This window comes from Petaurus breviceps, unplaced genomic scaffold (genome assembly GCF_028583685.1).
Source record: "Petaurus breviceps papuanus isolate PSGF00001 unplaced genomic scaffold, PetGlider_PUasm1.0 90808, whole genome shotgun sequence".
Classification (NCBI taxonomy): Eukaryota; Metazoa; Chordata; class Mammalia; order Diprotodontia; family Petauridae; genus Petaurus; species Petaurus breviceps.
In genome coordinates, this window is record NW_027187349.1 from 10,467,916 (window position 1) to 10,489,238 (window position 21,323).

Consider the following 21,323-nt stretch of genomic DNA (forward strand, 5'->3'; position numbering starts at 1 on the left):
GAAGGAAGGAAGGAAGGAAGGAAGGAAGGAAGGAAGGAAGGAAGGAAAGAAAAAGAGGAAGAGAGGGAAGGAGGGAGGAAGGAAGACCTTAAATGACTTGCTCAGGGACACCCAAATAAGTGTTTGAGGCAGGATTTAAATCCACATTTTCATGACTACAACTCCAACATGCTATCTGCCCCACTTCCTAGAATACAGTGGGGACCTAGCTAAGTAGCACAATGGTAGTACACCAAAAACTCTTCCATGGCTGGAATTTCCAAAAGTTATGGACAGAAGATAGAAGCAAGGACAGATAATGGATCATAGTGTCATAGACCTTCAAGATCAGTGTAAGGAAGGCAGCCCAGAAAAATCTGAGGCCAGTGACAAATGGTAAAGCAATGAAGGGTCCTTTTTGTTTGTTTTGTTTTGTTTTGAAAGCTACCCTGGAAAAACTGAGGAAGGAATAAGTAAGAAAGAATAGTTCAAATCTTAATTTTGCCTTATTCTCTGCCTCTACCAAGTAGAATGACTTCATGAAAAACAAGAAACAGAATTGACATCAAAGATAATTAATCACATTGTAACAAAACTGCCCTCAGTGAGTTTGACTCACCCAACCAGATAACCACATCCTGGGTGCTGAAAAAACCAGCAACACACGCCGCTGTGGTTGCTGAATCACTGTTGGTGATCTTTGAAAAGTCGTGGAAGGTGGGAGAAGTCCACTATAGTAAATGACAGAAAAATATCCTGATTTTCAACAAAGGAAGAAAATAGATTGTAAAAGCTGCAGGTCAAAAAGAATAAAAGCTATAGGTCACTAAGCTTGACTCAGTTTTCTGGCAAAATTCTAGAACATATTGTGAAAAGGATGGTTTGGGAGTACTTAGAAATCATTAATTAAACACCGTGAAAGTCACCATTGTGGATATCACAATGGTGACACTAAAAGATAGCACTAGTACATTAAAAACAAGTCATACCAAATATTTTTGACCAGGTGAATATAGGAGAAAAATGTAAGAGACATAGTTTACATGAAAATCAATACTGAATTTGACAAATATTTTCATGATATCTTTACAGAGAAGATGGAGACATGTGAGCTGTATGATTGCATGATTTGGTGATTTCAGAACTGATTGAATGAACAGAGCTCAAGAACAGCATAGCTCTGAGGATCCTTCACCTGATGGATCTGGTACACAGCCTTCCCCTTAGGTGGTTCCTCTGCAGGGATTTGCTAGAAAGTCATACTTGTTCCAACTTCAAGAAATCAGTTCCTTGTCAATTCATTTGATAATTTATAGATGATCCCTGAGGTATAGCCAAATTTCATTCTTTTTGAACAGAATTCTTGTGCATCATTTTATTTTGAAGCACTTAACCTAAGGCTTATGAATGAATTATTGGTTAATTAAGACACCTTCTCACCTAAAATAGCAAGGCCCAAATGGGTAGAGAAGTTCCAACCCCACCCTTATGCTAGTAATTAATGGACCAATGTCAATGGAAAGGAAGGACTCTGGTAGAATACCAAAAGCACACTCTTGGCTCATTCTACTTTTTAAAAAATTTATCTGTGACTTGGATGTTAGCAGGATTATCATATTTTCAAATGACACAAAGTTGGGAGGGGGTATTAATTTGTCAAATGACAGAATTGGCACTAAAAAAGATCTTGGAAAGGATGATAGGCTGAATCTAATGAAATGAAATTTAGTGTGAGTCAATATAAAGTCTTATATTACTCAATTGCACAAGTATAAGGGAGGAGTGACTAACTAAACAACAATTCATGTGAAGAACTGGATTTTTTGTTAATTGTAAGGTGAATGTGTGAGGTGAAAGTTGAAAAGTTAACAATTTGTTCAGACTACATTAATAAAAGAAAAGTGTCAAGAAAGAGAAGGCCAGAACAGGTTCAGAGATCAGCATTATGCAGATGAATATCTAGTCCAAATCTTTCTTTTGAACTCTAATCCTGACATCCCAACTATCCCATGGACATCTCCACCCTCTTCTTTATTTCCCCAGAATTTGTGCCTCCATTGATAACAGCTGCTACCATGACCTTCCCAAAGCCAAGCCCAGAGGAGCAAGGCAACAAACTACAGCTGGGGATGGGAAATTAGGAAACGTTTAAGTCTGGCGGAAGTAGCTTAGCCAAAACTTTCAACACATCACCATGCTGTTGCTCACCCTTTGAGAACCACTGCCCTAAGACTGAAAGTGGGAGACAAGCAGCCAAATAGCATCAAAGGAAGGGAATTTTCACCCTGGGATTTACCCATACTGATGAAATCGACAATCATTGTATTATCCCTCCTCACGAACCTTGTAAAATAAAGCAGCACTATTAACCATACTGCACAAACAGAAGCAGTAGTCCCTGAGTTCACAGTAAAAAATTGTGTGATACCTCTCAGGCACTAACACTGGAGAATCAAGGTTCCTGAACCCTCAATCTATCAGTCAATCAACATGCATTTATTGAGCTTCTACTATATATGTCAGGCACAGTGTTAGGCAATGGAAATATAAAGAAAAAGGTGAAATAGTTCCTGCCCTCAAGAAACTCAATCTGGTTGAAGGAGACAATATGTGCATGTGTGTACACACACAGACATACATATACATTCGTGTGTATATATATACATATATTTGTGCATGTATACACACATGCATACATACATACATACATATGAGAATGTGGGCTTGAAAGACATTGGAGTTTCTAAAAGGTAGACAGGAAGAAGAAATACATCCCATGTATGGGGAGGAGTGTGGGTAGTGGAAAAGTACAGAGAATAGAGAAAGAATGCTATAGGTAAGGACCAGTAAGAGAGCTAATTTGCCCTTCTACAGTGTGTGTAAAGGGAAATAATGTGCAAAAAAGCTGGAAAGATAGGTTAGGGACAGACTGTAAAAGGCTTCAAATGCCCAATAGAGGAGTTTATATTTGTTCCTAGAGGTTATAGAGAGACATTGAAGCTTACTGATTAGGAGATTAAAATAGTCATCCCTGTGCTTTAGGAAAATCATCTTGGCAGCTGAGCAAAGAAAGGCTTGGAGTGGGAAGAAACTTGGGGCAAAGAGACAATCCAGAAGGTTCTTGCAACAATCTAGGCCAGAGGCTAGCAAGCTATAGCTGGAGGGCCAAATCCTGCCTGCCACATGTTTCTGTACAGCTGGTGAGCTGTGAATGGCTTTTACATTTCTAAATACAATAAAACTTTATTTGCAAATGTAAAAACCATTCTGGCTTAGTTTGCTAAGGGAGAGGTGATGAGAACCTGAGCTGGGTTAGAGGCCCTATGAGTGAAAAGAAGGGATAGTAGGGAAAGATATTGTGGACATAGAATTAACAGAAACAGGGAAGTTTAGAAGATGAAAGGGTTTTGGAGAAAATATGATGAATTCTGTTTTGAACCTGGAGAATTTGATGTGCCCATGGGACATCTACCTCAAAATATCCAGTGGACAGTTGGTGATACAGAATTGGAGCTTAGGAGAGAGAGTAGGGAACAGATACATAAATCTGAGAGTCTCCTACATAAAGATGAAAATTGAATCCAGGTCAGTAGGTTGTTTTTCCCCTCAGGGACCCTTTTTCTCCTTTCTTCCTGTCTCTTTCTTTTTTCCTTTCTTTCTTTCTTCCTCTTTCTCTTTATTTCTTTATTCCTTCCTTCCTTGCTTTCTTTCATTTTGCATTTTATTTATTTATATTTATTTTATTTTTAAAAGATTATTATTGGGTAGCCTAGTGCTTAGGAACATCTATAGAGTGTTTGACTGATGAAGTCCCCTACGAGGAAGAGTCTGGGCAATCCTAGAATGAAGCATGGAGATTTCCAAAAAAAAGAAAGAAGACCAACCATACTTCATTGTCCAGACCAGGGACAGTCTGCTATAAGGGAACTATCTCAGAAACTCATAGGCTCCAGACTTTCTGAACTATGAGAGGGTCCCAAATGTAAAATCAAACTTCTAGTCTTCATAGAACTGTCATTGACTTTAAGAAAAATCTCAATATATGTTATTTCTTGTCCTAGGTATTCAATCTAACAGTGCTTAACAGCTTCTGAATAAACTTGCTCCTTCTGATAGATATTAAGTTCCTGTGCTAGTTAAGGATTAATTCTAGAAGGAGGAAGACATCTCTCTGAAAGTTAACTAGTGGTGTGGCAGTAGAACGAGGCTAGAATTCAGTACCTCCTGTGTGGGAGAACTGAGGAATCGATGTACTTCAAAGAAAACAAGAAGATAAAAATTAACAGTAGGTTTATCAGGAGATGAAATACTTTGGTAAATGAGCCATGGGATTCCTAGTGACGAACTCGATTATTATCTGGGGCTTCTATTTTGACCAGGACAGAGTGCCTACTACAGTGCCATGTACCCAACAGATGCTCAATAAATGAGAACCGATGGAATCTCTTGTGTGTATCTCAATTTCTCTCCCCAATGAGTGAGAATAATGATCCTGGTGACCACATAATTAGATCTACTGAACTCTGTTTGACACATTGCCCAGACATGTGAATAATATCTTGGTGATGACGGATCTCTTGAAGATAACACATTATGAAGTTTGAAGGGAACTCAATGATCATCTCATTCAACCTCCTCCTTTTATAGCTGAAGAAATGGAGGACAAAAGAAGTTAAATAAGTTGTCCAAGGTGATGCTGTTAAAAGTGGGGCAGAGCTATCCTGATCACACGGCTTTCAAAACCCCGGTTATTACAAATGCAGAGCTTTTGTTGAAATAAAGATAAAAAATCTAGAGCTATAAAGGATTTAAAAGGTCACCTGATCCAACCCTCTCATTTTACAGATGACAAAACAGGCCCAGAGGAGGTAGGTGAAGGTACACAAGGTCACCTCAGTAGTCAGTGGGAGAGTGAGGGTTTTAACATAGGCCCCCTAATTCTTGATGCAATATTCTTTCCACTGTGCCACACTTCTAAGCTACTGAATATGACATTAAGAGTTTTGAAGCCTTGGGCTGAACCTCACAAAAAAAATTCCTTGTTTGCCTTTCTTCATCACTATGATGTTAAGGATCTGTGGTGTGGTGGTTATGAGGATACTCGTAGACAACAGAAATCATAATCTGTCTATAACCTAATAAGTCTTGGAGAGTTGACTGAGTCAGAGAGATCAATTGATACATCTACAATCTCCCAGCTACTAAGTGTCAGAGTTAAAACTTGCACTCAGGTCTTCTTGACTTCAAATGACCCTTTGGTAATACTGTTTTTCTGTATTATAATCTCCTTTAAATTGAGGATTTAAAAGTTAACTTTAACTTCTTTTAAAAGGTTTTCATGATTAGGTTCTATGCATGTCATTCCCCCTATTCTAAAAATCTGGAAAGAATCTCCATGGACCACAGAATGGGCCTCCAAAACTGGTCCCCAAATGACCTTTCTAGCCTCTCCTACTTTTCTTCCTACACATTTTTCACCACTGTTCATACTACTTTCTCTGAATACCTTCTCATCCATTTTCACCCATCTAATCTTAACCATTCCTCAAGGATCAGTTCAAATGACACCTTCTCCATCTTCCATCTTTCCCTGATGACCCAAGCTGTAATCTCTCTCTCTTCTAGGCTCATCTACCACATCTATCACTCCTAGAGTATGTCTCATATTTGGTATTGTATTATAATGTTTTCTTCATACCAGGGGTTTTTAACTAGGGATCTGTGAATATAGATAAATAGATAGATAGATAGTATGTGTGTATATAGATAGATGTCTATATAAATATTTGTATATGCATTTATACATATACATACAAAATATGTATATGCAGACATATGCACATGTCTATGTATGTATCCATATATACACAGTTTGTGCGTATATGTACACATTTCATATGTATATGTATAAATGCATATATATGGATATGGCTATATATTGAGAACTGTATTTTGATATGGTTTCCTTTGTAATCCTATGTATTTCATTTTAAGCATTTTTAAACCTTCTAAGAAGGTACTGAGAGGTTTCAACAAACTGCCAAAAGGAGTTTATGACACACAAGCAGTTATGAACCCCAGGTTTGGGGGTGGGGCTTGGAGGGGGGAAAAGCAAGGCAATTGGGGCTAAATGATTTGCCCAAGGTTACAAAGTATCAAGTGTCTAAGGTTGGATTTGAACTCAGATCCTGACTCCAAGGCTGGGTACTCTATGCAATGCACCTCCTAGCTGCCAAATGAATTGTAAGCTTCTTGAAGGCAGGGACTCTGTAATATATCCTTGTACCCTCTGCAGCTAATCCAATGTCATGCATGCAGGAATTGCTGAGCAGAGCTGTAAATTGGAATTTTTTTGCAGCCAGGTTAAGTGGTACAAAGGGCATCTACAGTTGAGATGAGGGGGTAGGACGCAACCTCAATGGGGAAAACAAAGAGCCAGGGATACTGGCATGAATCTGCCTCAATGGCGCCAGCACAAAGTACGAGGTAAATAGAAGGGGGAAGACAGTGAGAAAAAATGAGAGGAGAAAGAACTGATCCCAATGCATGAAAAGACTTTAAGTAATGAGTTCAATACTCTAGGGAAAAGATCCTGGTCATCCCACCTCAGTTAAGACTCTGGTGCTTGGAGATGTTTGTCATAGGAATATTATCATTTGCTTTCCTTCTTATGACATAAATTTCCATTATGTCTTTCTTCAAAAACCCCAGAGAAAACATAGCAATATCTAATAGTGCTTCATCAATGAAGACCCAGTGTTTCATATTTATTTTTATAGACTTGAAAAAAAGTAAAATCAAGAGTCATTTAACACTTCTAAATTGTTTTTTACAAGAAATGAAAACTTTAAGTCAGCAGAGTCGTGGGTTGAAGCCTTACTGAAAACCACAGCTGTGCCAGCAATTTCCAAAGATAATTTGGCATTAATTTTTGCAAACTGGCTTATAGGCAGCCATGTGGCTTTTTATATCCCTTTACCTACTGAATGTAGGCAAGCCAAACTTCACACTTTACCAAAAAAAAAAAGGAAAGAAAAAAAATAAAGCTCTAGACATATTCTATACTTCTGATTTGGAGTACTTTTTAAATGTCTTTTTTAATGTAAAGTAATAACTGAAATCTGACAGGGCTGCAGTTGAAGCCCAAAAAATAAAAGCAAAAGGTCCAACACTCTGAAGAGTGAGGGGGTGAAATGGAAAGACATACTTAGTTACAGGAGAAATATCCCCCAAAGGAACTAGTAAATTATATTCCAGAACATTCCAATAAAGAATAGGAATTAGGGATGGACCCCTTTCTCACATAGAATTTTTTTTAATCCCAGAAATTTTTTTTTGTCATATTATAGTTCATGAGAGCTCAACCAAACAATATGACAACTCACACTAACAAAGAGCTTGAAGGATTGAAAAGTGCTTTCTCTTCAATAACCCTTTCAGATAAGAGGGATTATGATTATATTAAAAGCCTAAATTTATAGATAAGAAAACTGAATTCCAGAAAAGTAAAATAATACAGCTGATAAGAGTTAGAACCAGGATTAGAACCCAGATCTACTGAATCCAAGTCTGGCAGTCACAAAAGGCTTATAGATTGGGAGCTGAAAGAGACTTCAGAGGCCATGTAGTCATACCCTCCCATTTTAAAGATGAGGAAACTGAGAACCAGGAACTCTTTTCACTGTATCATGATGCCTCTGAGTTTAACTCACTGGAACAAGAGAAACTGGTAAATGAAATCTTTGTGTTGCCACAGTCATTCATTCAACAAAGATTAATTATTTCCTGCATACCAGGCATTGTACTAAGTGCTGAGTGTAAAAAGACATAAATTAACCCATCTCTGCTTTCAAGGAGTTTCAATTCTTTTGAGAAGAGGGGTGAGGCATTAACACAGTGAATAAAGATAAACTATATACAGAGTAATTTCCAGAGGTGCTAGGGAGAATTCTATCAACTTGAGGGGCACATGTGGTAGGCCATGAGAATGAGTTGATCTGTGAAGAAAGTTGGGCATTCTAAGAGGTGGGGTAGGAGGTAGTATATTCCAGGTTTTCATTCCTTCTGTTTCCCCAAAGCTGATCAGACTCCCTCAAAGCAACATCTCACTTAGTCCTGCACTCAGTTAAGTTCTGGGGACAGTATCATATATGGATTGCAGTATGTAATAGAAAGGGTGTGAGAATTGGAGTCAGAAGACCAAGGTTTGAATCTCACACTTGGCTTCACGTGCTTTCAAACCTGGAGCCTGCTCTCCCCAGAGCTCACCAAGCTATACATGAACTTGGGGGAGAACATTGGAAACATTACTTAAAGTCTCTGACCCTGTGAAGTTTATAATCTTAGTCTCAAAGGATTATGGGATCATAATGGACTTAGAGCCAGATGGAACCTTAGCTGTTATCTAATACAACATCCTCCCTCTGCAGATGAGGAAACTAAGTCTAGAGAGATTAAGTGACTTGTCCCTGGTTAGAAAAAGCAGCTGAGCTGGAATTTGAACACAGGCCCTCTGATTTCAAATTCCATGTTCTTTCCCTTGTACTTAACCATCCCCAACTCCCTATGCCCCCACCTGACCCCTTACTGAAAATTTACTTATCTCTCTGTCCTTACAGAATATCTGTTAGACTAGAGTGTCTTCTCAACCATTTGCTGGAGGCTTGGACCTGAGAAAGGAAAGGAAGGACATGAAGGAAATAGTACACTTCTCAAATTTCTCATTGCATTTTGGGGCTTTCCTTGGGTTTATGACATTTTTTATGCACCATAATTATTTGTATGTGTATTTATGTATATATTCTGCACTCCCACCAATATTGATTGTAAGATTGTTAAGGACAGGAATGGTATCATTGATCATCTTTGCAACCCCAGTGTCTAACCCTTAATAAATGCTTGTGGCAATTCTGCTGGATACTGGGAAAATGTGCTAAGGTCCCTGTCCTCCTTTTAAAATCCAGTTATACAAAGACAAATGAACAGATGAAGTATTAGAAAACAGCACAAGTATCAATAATTAACATTTCAAGTGTTATATAGACCTTAAGTTCAGAAGAAAGGGAGATCCACAGGGCCCAAGCAAGCCCTGCTTCTGCTTGGTAAAACCAAATGAAGGCATCTAATTAATTAACCCAGACTGACGCATCAATAACTAGGTGCTCATGTCTTAACATATTGCATCCTTCCGTTATGAAATGCACATTGTAAATAGATCCTTTCTGGAAAACAGTGTCTTAAGACATAAGGTAGTTTTAATCACTAATTCTACACCCCACCCCCAAGGAAGCCCTACCACCTCCACAATTTCTTTTGGGATGGGAAAGAAGGTACACTTATAAGTTGATCACCCAATGAGGCAGCAATTTCATAAACAAAATAACTTTATTCTTAAACTATACTTCATCTACAAAGCACAAACAGAAGCCAAGCCCATGCTTCTTATCTTCAAAACTCAAAGCATCTGCGATCTTGGCAATGTGGTTACCTTCTCCAAGGATGCAGATGACAATCCATCCTTGCCTATCTATCCTGTGGAAACTCTTTGTTCCTGAATATCTACCACAAAGTATCCCAGTGTTCTGGAAGTTTTTTGAGCATCCTCTTAACATCACATGGATGCTAATGGAATATGTAAATTGTGGCTACGTGACCAATGTATCTTTTTTCTTTTTGAACATACATTTCTGTGATGACATCTCTTATATTGTTTCCATCTGTGTGTTATGTGTTGTAGTCTGCTAACACCTACCTGGGAAACCTAGCCATTAATTCATGTTTTTACATTATATCATAGCATAGAAAACATGGTGCACAAATTATATGTCATGAAAAACATAATACATACTCGTCTTTAATGTTGATCTTAACCACTTCCTCCCACAAATAACAAATAGGTTTGGCTTCATTTCTATAATATTCTTCCTTCTCTTTCACAATTAAAACACACAGGCAAAGTAACCCAGGAACTCTGGTGTACAGCTATCTCCTAATGTCTGGAGGAAAAATAAGCACGAAGACATTATTCATTGGTGTTTAATTTTGGTCTGTTTTCCCGGGTTAAATAATTGAGCTATTTCATGTGGCACCACACAAATTAATCAAGTTTAACAACAGCAGATTCATGGAATGTTGAAGGGAGAAGTGACCTTTGAGGACATTGAGTCCAAAGCCATCATTATATAGACAAAACCCCAAGTACAGATGAGGAAACAGAAACTTGAATAACTTGCCCAAGAGTCAGGACTCAAACCCAAGTCTGTTCAATCTTAGTCCCATGGTCTTTCTACTACGTCCATGTCTTCTGCCAAAAGCAGTCATATTTGTGAGAGATGTAAACCCTTCATAATGAGGGGAGACACAGTGGGATAATGCTGGAAGAAAGGAAAGTTCAGACATCGAGTGAAGTGTTCTACTGATCTACCCTCCAGTTTTTTGAAGAGCAGTCTCTGTTTACAGACTTCCAAAATTTTCATAATCATTAATAAGGAAAAAAATACTTTTTCCTCACTTAGTACAGGGGTGAGAGAATACAACTGTATCCAAATCTATGGGGAACCACCATCACTACTTTCATTTACATCATTCTTTAAAGGTTGTTATAACTTCTATTCCACCCACACACACACAATAAATTTACTAAAATATTTTGTTTACTAAATATTTACTAAAATATTTTCATTTTTAAAAATATTGGTTGAATAGAGGAAAGAGGCAAGCAGCCATTTGTTTTAACCCTGTGGTCTCCATAGAAGTCCTAGGATACTTCTACAATCTTTTAAATTAGTGTTTCCAATGCATTTAAAAGTGATACTTAGAAATATTCTCGGGGCGGCCAGGTAGCACAGCGAGTAAGAGCACCGACTCCAGTGTTGAGAAGACCTGGAGATCGAATCCCGGGCTCAGACACTTAGCACCCACCCAGAAACACCTGTCCGTGTAACCTTGAGCAAGTTACTTAACCACAATTGCTTAGGGGCGGCCAGGTGGCTCAGCGAGTAAGAGCACTGGCTCCAGTGTCGGGATGACCTGGATCAAATCCGGGCTCGGATACTGAGCACCACACCCAGAAATAACTGTCCGTGTAACCTTGAGCAAGTTACTTAACCCCAATTGCTTAAAAAAAAATATTCTCATTCATATAGTCAAATGATTTCAGGGAAAAGGAAATTGGCTGAGTTCACATCCTACTTCTGATGTTTATCACACATGAGACCTTGAGTAAGTCACTTAAACTAGTCTCAGTTTTCTCATCTGTAAATCTATGGTCCTGGGATCCCAAGATCCCTCAAGTCTGTAAACTCTAGCATGGCTTCAGACTCAATGGTCAATATGTGTGCAAATTTATCATTGTCTTTACTGGTCAATTACTCAGTTAAATAAATATTTAAGTGCTTGTTGAGAGGAAGCCTGGTATAGGGGATAGAGGGCTGGCTTCAGAGTCTGAAAGAGAGAAGTTGAAGTTTCATCTGTAACACATAATGGATATATGACCCTTGTAAGTTCCTGAAGGGGAGGGACTATCTTTTTTTTTGTATCCCAAGAGTTTAGCACAGTGCCTGGCAGATAGTAGGCCCTTAATAAATGTTTACTGAATTTAGCCTCTCTAAGACTATTAGTTATAGAACAGTTGCATTGGCAAAGAGGGTTTCCTTAACAGGAATTTCCCATACCAATGAAATAATACTAATTAAATAACAACATATTTTAAAGTACCTACTAGTACCGTGTTTCCCCGATAATAAGACACTGTCTTATTTTTTTTTTTGACAGAAAAACACCAGAGGGCTTATTTTCAGGGGAGGGCTTATTTTAATGAACATTGACAGCAATTTGCAATTTTAATAAACAGGTAAATGTGAACAAAAAAATGTACCTTTATTCAATAAGCAAATCACTGGGGAAGAACAGGATGACACGCTCACTGCTGCAGCTCTGATTGGCGCAGGGGATCACCTTCACTACAGTAGCAATCTCAATAGGGCTTATTTTGGGGGGAGGGCTTATTTTAGAGGAATCTTACACAGTAAGGGGAGGGCTTATTTTCGGGGAAACACGGTATATGATCCTGTACATTTGTATCCATTTAGGATACAAATATGAAAACATTATGCAGTCCCTGCTCACTAGCAGCTTTTCATCTACAAGAAAGTATACAAAATGCATACAAATAAGTATGATACAAGGTGGAATTATTTCATTTTCAAAGTCCTGGAGTTGGTGACTCCAGGGAAAGGATTTCAAATTTCAATTGAATTTCAAAGCAGGGAAAGGAAAAATTAAGTCAATTACTCAAAGATGTATATAGTTCTTTCTAAAAGGTATATGTGTGTGAGTGTGTGTAAATAAATATATATAGGTTGATTGGGAAAAATAAAACATTAAATTAAAATATGTGTGTATACACATATCGTATATATGTATGGATTAATGTATATATAACATAATTATATGACACATTTGCTCTCATATGATAAGTTAATCCTTACAACACCCTGGTGAGATAGACATATTCCCATCATCATATCCATCTCAGAAAGAAAGAGTTAAAATATACAAAACTATGGAAGGAAAGACACAGCCTTCCTAATTTTGATAGAAGGAATGGACATATTTGCCTTTAAAAAATCCTGAAGTGCTAAAAGATTGTCCCAAATGGACTCCAATGAATCTACCTTTCATCTTCTTAACTCAAGCCTTAAGAACTTGGAGAGACTTTTCCCTTTCTAAATACCTTTCCTTCCCACAGGGAATACAGCAACTATAACAGAGGACTATTAAATCTAACCAACTCAAAAGCATTGATGCAGATTGCAGGAAAGAAAAATTAGTAAATTTGTGATGACAAATGTAGTTTTGTTGAAACTTCTAATGTGGAGGATAGCCTTTTGTTAGATTAACGCAGAGTATCCCAAAAGTCTTAGTGCAGTTTTAAACTGTTGAAGACTTTGCAACACCCTGTATACTACATTCTTTGACTTTAGTTGCTACTATGTTAAATAATGGGTAGCTAAGTGGTTCAGTGGATTAAATGCTGGGTCTGGAGTTATGAAGACCTGAGTTCTAATTTGATCTCAGACACTTAGTAGTTCTGTGATCCTGGGCAAGTCATTTAAACCTATTTGCCTCAGTTTCCTCATCAGTAAAATGAGCTGGGAAAAAAGGAAATGGTTCGCCATTTCAGTATCTTTGCCAAGAAAACCCCAAATGGGGTCATGAAGACCAAACACAACTGAAAAACATGTTAATAACAATAAATCCTTACATGTGCATAGCATTTTACAGTTTACAGAATGCTACCATGTAGTATCTCATTTCATTATCACAACAGTCCTGTGATACCAAAAAAGGTCTGTTTTAAAGAAGCAGAAACTAAGGTTCAGAGGAGTTTGGTGATTTGCCTAGAGGCACACATCAGTTAATAGATGAACTAGGATTCAACTCATAAGTTTTCTCAATCCTAAACCATGGTCCTTTCCATGATATTGATTGGTCCTGGTCCACTTGGGGTTTCTAAATATAAATTGTATGAAATTTGAACATGATCATGAAAAGCTAAATACATTTATTAACAAACACTAGTAGCTTCAATAAAGAAAGAAAATATTTGTGTGTTATACAGTTTGTAAATCACAGTCATGACCAATATCATATTTTATATTTACAACAATCCTATGAAGCTTGCAGAACATGCATTATCCTCACTTTCTGAATGAAGAATCTGAGACTCAGAGAGTTTAAGGGATTTGTCTCCAGATCTGGAACTGAGATGCCTAAGAACTTCAAATCCACTATCTTTCCACTATACCATGCTGCCTTTTAGGGTCCTCCTTAAAACAAGCATATGATTAAACTAGTCAATCTAGGTGTAGGAAAAATACCAAATAATTTTACTAACTTCCTCCCATTGTAGACATGAACTTCCATCAGCATTTCATATTTTTAGCAACTGACATTATCACTTTAATCAATATTTTTCTACTTCTGTCTCAAGAAACATCAACCAACATTAAAATTTGAAGGAAATAATTGAAAATTCCTTTCCACAGCTCTACTGGTTTTCTTCTGGTCCTGAACCATTACTTCATAACTACAGAGTAGGTATTTAAAAACAAATGAAATCTTTGCACATTCTAAAGGCTTAAGACCTAAATTTGAACCAATTGGATTCTGTCCAAGAAAAAAATTGTAACACTTTAGGAATTAAAAAAAAAATAAGTCTGTATCTATATTTGAAGGAGCAAAGCAGAAGTGAAGTGTAGAGAACTCCCAGTGTGGCAATTTCCTATACTAGTAATAATAGCTAATATTTACAAAGTACCTTAAGGTTGAAAAGAATTTTGCAAATATTGTCTCACTTTATCCTTACACCAAATTCCATTTTACAGATGAGGAAACTGAGGCAGACAGAGGTGAAGTGGCTTGCCTAGGGTCACACAGCTATTAAGTATCTGAAGTTGGATTTGGACTCACTGATTCTAGGTCTAGCATTCTGTTGTGTCACCCAGCTACCTCACTATTGAAGATTGTCAACTCATTAACTATATGCTCAATGCCAAGCAATCCCAGCATGTTAGAATTGTAGAGGACATCCAAGATTTCTATTTCAACTCTCATTTTATCAATGAGAAAACACTCCTAGAGAAATCAAATGACTTCTCTAAGGTCACAAAGCTACCAGTTTGGTCTAATTTTCTTCATTTCATACAGTTTAATCTGAAAGTTGATTTTCATCTTTATTCACTTGATCACTTAGAATCATTATGATTATTATAAATAGCATAAGTCAAATTTCCTTATACACAAGTTACTGAGCTAAGGTGGTTGAACACTTAGGAGTCTTCTAGGAATCAATAATCTGAAATAATGATAGCAAATTTGTACCTATATAAAATGTTAGAAGACACTGGAAAATATATAATATAAAGATGCAGGTCTTAATATTTATAATATTTACATTTTTGCTGAATTTCATCAGTAATATTTTTGGCATTCTCTTTTGAAACAATACATTTTGTCAAGAACTTTCTCCTGTCACCAAGTAATACCTCCTTTAATTTTTCAACAAAAGAAGTTTGAGGTTCTGATCACTGTAATGAAACAGAGGGTGATATGAATAATTCCAAAATTATTGTTCACAGAAAACTTGGGAAGCCCAACTCCACAAGTTCTAAAGTGACTAATCACAGCCCAAATGCAGAAAAAGGAAAAGTACAATGAACTATGTTAAATTTTTACCTTAAAAAAAGTTTTCTTTTCAATCTAATGAGAAACATAGACACTTTCTTCTTTGGCTCATCTGAGTTCTTTCTTTGTTCCAGGGAAGTGGTTTGAAAAGAAGAAAGAACAGAAAAAAATCAAGGGATACATTCTTCTGTTAAAAGTCTACATTCTGCTGTTAAGTTGGAGTAGTTCTCAGCTTACAAATGCTTCTTGCCTTGGAAGTAGATTTTTAAAACTTGCATAGTGCTAGAAAAATGATATAATACTTACATTACTGTTTTTACCTTAGGTCACAAGTTCAAGAATAGGAAGTCACCTTGGAGATGATCCAATCCAACATCTCATTTTTCTTACAGGAAAACTAAGGCCCAGGGATAAGTGATTTGACCAAATGACCCAGGCAGCAAAAAATTGGTAGGAGTCAGAAGATCTGGGCTCAAATGCCAGCTCTGCCAATGACTACTTTTGGGACTTTGGGCAAATCACTTAACATCTCTAGTCCTAAGGACTTAGAGTAGATGACCTTGAATGTTCTTTGGGGTCCAAACTTTTTATTTATAATCTATGATCTCTGACCAAAGTGGCAGGGCTAGGATAAAGCCAGGTCCTTATCTTTCAGATCTGGTTATCTTTTCACTTGCTAATAAAGTAGTTTTCTATATACCCAAAGGCCTCAGATAAACCAAAGAGAAATAAATTATACACTCAAAATACTAGAGCCCTGTATGAAACAGGCCTTGAAAACAAATTGGCAATCAGAAAAAAGATAATCATATGACTTAAAATACTGCATAAATATTATTAGATATGAAAACCTTATTTCCTCAGGATCACATTTTCCAGCCACAGAAAAAAAAATGACGAGGGATTATTAAATAATTACCAGACACCTGGTCAATCGATTGTTAGGGGTTATGTAGAACACATAATCAGTTAATTGTCTAGATTTTTGTGGTGTTATTATAGACAGCTGTTTTATATGGGCAGTACCCTGTGGGCACCTAGAAGGGACACAGCTGTAAAAATTCAAATATTCCCTTCATTAAGTGATTCATGTTGCTATTAATAATATCTTAAACTTGTAAAAGCCTTTATAGTTATTGAAATGCTTTCACATACAGAATTTTTAACTGGCAATTTTGGTTATGTCATATAAATTTGCAAATACACCCTCCCCTCCTCTCCCTTCCAGAAAGCCATTTTCTAGGACAAAGAATAAAAAAGAGAAAATGTGTAGTTCATCAAAACATCAGTTAAGTATGATATTATACATTTCATCCCCTTGACCTCCTCAAAGAAGAAAGGGAGATATATTTTTCAAATTTTCCTCTGGGACCAAGCTTGGTTATTATCATTTCATAGCAGTCAGTTTTAATTGTTTTGCTTTTCTTGCTCTTTCCATTTATATATCTGTAGTCATTGCATTTTTCTGTTTTTCTGTCTCTGTTGACTTTGCATCAGTTGATATGTCTTCTGATGCTTCTCTGCGTTCATCATATTCATCGTTTCTTACAGTCCAGTGATATTCTATTACCTTCATTTATCACAGCATGTTCATCAATGCCCCAGTTGATGGCATTTACTTTGTTTCCATGTCTTTGCTACAACAAAAAGTTTCACATGTTATTGCATTTTATTATGGCATCCACCTAGTGAGGGGATGAAATTATTATCTCTTTTACCAATGAGTAAAAAGAGATTGAGAGACTGGCTCAAGGTTCTCTAGCTAGTGAGCTCTGGGGCTAATACTTAAAGTTTAGTCATCTGTTTCCTTGTCCTGTGTTCTTTCCAAAGTTCCACAGGTCTCAAAACTCCCCTGGCTCCTCCACAGGACATGTGGCTATTATAGGACTAATGGCACAGAAACCAGGAAAATGGACCTAGTTATATGATCCCATGAAAACTGACAAGGTTTGTTTTAGTTTTGAAAATCCATGAGATGAATACAGGAATTAAAACTACTGAAAGGTTCTCTCATGGACAATGATTTTAAAGTGTTCAGGGGATGGGGTGGGTATTGATCATGTGAGGGTGGGTGTTGTATAATCAAACTTGAGCAATTTGGGAGAAAAAAATGGAAGAAAAGGAAGGGGCTTTTGCTAAGAAAGACTGCATATGGTACAGTTCAATGTTGTATCTAACCTTAAAATAACAAAGATTTTCCATAAATTCGAATTCTGGAGGAAAAAAAATGAACAAGGAAATGAAATGAGGGGGACAGTCTTTCTACTTCAACAAAACAACAAAAGATGAGTAAATATCTTTCTACAGTACCTCCTTCAGGCAGCTTCCCTTTGAACACTCATTGACATGTTCACATTCCCTACATATTGCAGATTCTGTACTATACTGTAAGGTTTGATTTAGCTTCAGAGTAATAAAGAACAGTGATCACAGAGCAAAACAAAGTTATGGCCAACACCCATTTTTGCACCAAGTTTCCCCAACCAGTGGCAAGGGAAAAAAATCTGTATAAATTTCCTCCTTTTCCTCCAAAGTCGACCCATCTGCACATGGCCTCCACCCACTTTAAGAAAGAGAGTCATCTGAAACAAGGATGGAAAGCTCACATTAAGAATAAATCTTGGCTCTAATTGTGCACAAACAGGAAAATACACACACACACACACACACACACACACAATTATCCAAGTACTCCAATGGAGGTCCCAACAAACTCTCAGCCAGGAAAATGACATTTAATTATCCAGAATGTGCCATAGATCATAGATAGAAGAATGACCTAAACGTTTTTATTTATGTTCATGGTGATCCACTCATGCATTCACATTCCTCTATGGAGAAACTCTCTTGGATGCATACAAGTCACTAACAAAAAGTGTAACCAAAGTACAACCAGAAAATATCATCAAAGGACCTGACATGAAAGCTTCATGATTTTCCCTGTGGATGTTAAAGACTTTTCCATTCTGGTACATAGAGGTCAAGGATGAATAAATAAAACAAGGAACCACTGGGTTTTCTTTACCATGCAGAGAGAACAAGAGGATGGCTATGCATACTTCTATCTGCCTGCATAATCATGGATCATTTCAGAATGGTAACCCAGACAAATTGCTGGAAGATTACCTCAAAATTGCTGTAGTTGATCAATGAAATTTGCTTCTGAATGTCCCTAATGAAATACATGCTAGAAAATGACCTGCCATGGTAGAATTTATACAAGAACCTGTGGTTCCCAAACCATACCAAAAAGTCACTTTATTAGCTCCCACTGGAAGATCTTTAGCATTCAGGGTCTTTATGACTCTTTAGCAACTTGAACTGCTGCTCTTCTCAAATAAGTCCTTATAATACAATATAAATGAAAAATCATAAAATGAAAAAATTGTCAGCTGGGGGAAAAAAGGGAAAAAGTTGAATCATAAAAAAGAGTCATATGAGCGAAGGGCCTTTTCTAAAGTTAAATGTCATACTGCACTCTGTCCACTTCTCTCCAAGAGAGAATGTAGTAGAAGTTATTTATACCCACACATCTACCATGTCACTTGCACCACAGCCAACAATTCACAACAAAAATATATCCAATATAAAATTACAATACAGTGCACACACAATCCCTTAGTGGTTAATGCAGTTAGGCATGTACTTACAGGCAATATAATTAGCCATCAGCATTTGTATTTGTCAGATAAAAAGGAGAAAATAAAATTAAAGTCACCTAACAATTTATTCAACCCCCAAACTAAGAAAGAACATTTGCCTCTGACTATTTTTTTAGTCAAAATAGGGCCTAAGAGGAAGTATAAGCATTGACATAGATACAAATTCTATCATTTCTGATTTACAAAAGACTTCCAGCGTGTAGGCTAAAACAAGGAATAATGCATTGTATTTGTTGCTGAGAAAACACTACCCCATACCTGCTTTGCCTGACCTCTGTTGACTCTCTTGCTATAACATTTCTACAAGATCAAAACTGCTTAGTAAAGATACTATTCTTCTCTAAAAGACTTAGAACCATGCTGAAAGCATTCATGGGAAATGAAAAATATTTCCTTTCTCCTCCCCCCCCCCTTTTCTTCATGATAATTGCTAGTCTCCTTCCATGGACATTATTGGTAAACTCAATTAAAGGGAAATTAAAGGTATTTAGCATTGCAAACCAACTCTCAGGTCAAAATCAAGAGCTCTTTTAATGATGGTCCCATAACCAACCTTGATAAAATGGGAAGACTTCTCTAAGCAGAGCAAAAATAACATTATCCCCTCCAAATAGAACAAAGAGCCAGACAAAGTAATTTGCCCACGTTTAAAATGTCCCAAAATGCCAAAATTTGTCTTAAGTAGTAAAGATTAATGACTGAGTGGACTTTTAAAAAAAAGTAACACCTGAAAAGTCATTCTTTTAAATGGGACAACATCAGTATGACTTATGCCTAATAAAGCCAAACCTAAGGTCAAGAAACCATATAAAAAGAAAAGCATTTATTTTTTAAATGCATACATCCCATACAAAAGACTCTAGTAGAGACCGAAGTTCACACCTTTTTTTTTTTACTTGTGGGCAACTTTATTGACATTTGTAATTCTGATCATGATAAAGGACCATTGACTCCATATTGGAGAATACACTCCTATCCCTACCTGCTTATATGCTGAGTTCTTCACCTGCTAAAAATAAGCAAAAGGCTATATTTCTGAGTTTCTGAAGGGGAAGAAATATTAAAGAAATGTTCTTCCTACTTGATCCTAGAGTCCCATTACTTCAATTTCTATAGCCATAACAAATAGACATTTGTACCTAGTTCTCTTTTCTCTGCATTTTAACTACAGCCCAGTAATAGCTTGACTTGGTTCATCTGGGCCTACTTTGAACTGAATTCAGAATGATCAGAGGGAAATAAGAAGCAGTTACTGGGCCCCTTCTGCTTGAAAACCAGCTATCTAAGTAACATTTCTGTTTTCATAGGCAATCGTACACCAGCATTTTTGCATTGACATTATTAAGGCAAAAAAAAAGAGGCACCCAACAGCTGTCACCACCCATCTCCTCTTGAAATAAGAGCAAAGCTCTATATCTGCTGAAAACCAAACCCCTAACTTCTATCAGATGCAAAGTGAGTGTGCTATAAGGGCAGGGTTTAAGCTTCAGAAGTATGACGTAATTTGGAGCATCTTGGAAATGGGGGTGGGGGGGCATCTAGGAACTCCATGTCATTCCCTACTCCCTTAAACACAACAGTCATGCAGGTATCATCCCCTACCATCCAAGCTCAGCTGTCCTGCATACAGATTAACACTGCCTGCAAATCAATAAGGAAGACAATTTGCCCACACCAATGTAACTGACAACTAGCAAATGGAAGCAGGGCAAAGATTTGGAACTGATCACAATTTGCCCACAACTGACCCTAATCAGTATCTTTCAGCCTTTTCTAACCACCTTACCCAATCTCATCTCTTGCCCCTTACAGAACCTAAAGTTCATATAATGCAGACCTGTATTTCCAACATCTTCTCTCAGTCCTTCAGTTCAACCCCAGATTTTAAATCTTCTTCCCTTCCTCCCAAAAAAGTCAACTTGAGTTCTATTGACCCAAGGAGCTAAAGAGGAAGACAAGTTGATGCATTCCTGTACTGGGATCTTTCAACTCCAAAACGTTTCCTTTTTGCTTTGGCTCCCCTTTCTTTTTTTCTCTCCTCCCCCATCCCCCTTCACTCCTCCCTACCTTGCTCCTCGATGCTGCCCCCAAACAAGGCTGTAGGTTCCTCGGATGGGAGCGGGGATCCTCCTCCTCCTCCTCCTCCACCACCCTCCAAGGTTTTGCGTTTCTTCGACATCTCTGGCCGGTGCTGGGAGTTTGGGTTTCTTTCCCCCGTCCCCTCCCCCACTCTGGGAGAAGAGTGAACGAGGGGGTTATATGGAGGGGGAAAGAGAGAAAGACGGAAGGGGTGGGGAGAAAAGAGAAAGAGGGAGATTGAAAGAAATTGCTGCTTAAAGAGGGGAAGAGACTTTGGAGTGGCTGGAGAGCAAAGAGGAGGCAGGGACTAAGTGGAGAAATCCTACAATCACAATTCCATCAATTCAGCCCCACGTCTAGGGGGTTGTTTGCTCTCTCTCTCTCTCTCTCTCTCTCTCTCTCTCTCTCTCTCTCTCT

At 37.5% G+C, this 21,323-nt stretch overlaps 1 long non-coding RNA gene across 2 annotated transcripts in view; it reads right to left on the reverse strand.

Moving 5' to 3' along the window:
- LOC138147811 (uncharacterized) overlaps nt 1-21,323 on the reverse strand; it is a 119,304-nt gene that overhangs the window by 95,926 nt on the left and 2,055 nt on the right. The window contains exons 2-3 of one of the 2 annotated variants that reach the window (XR_011164899.1): nt 20,895-21,058; nt 14,700-16,802 (exon numbers count right to left, since the gene is read on the reverse strand). This is a non-coding gene — a long non-coding RNA (uncharacterized lncRNA). Of the gene's footprint in view, nt 1-14,699; nt 16,803-20,894; nt 21,059-21,323 lie in introns of those variants that run through there. The other variant, XR_011164900.1, reaches the window with a different exon arrangement.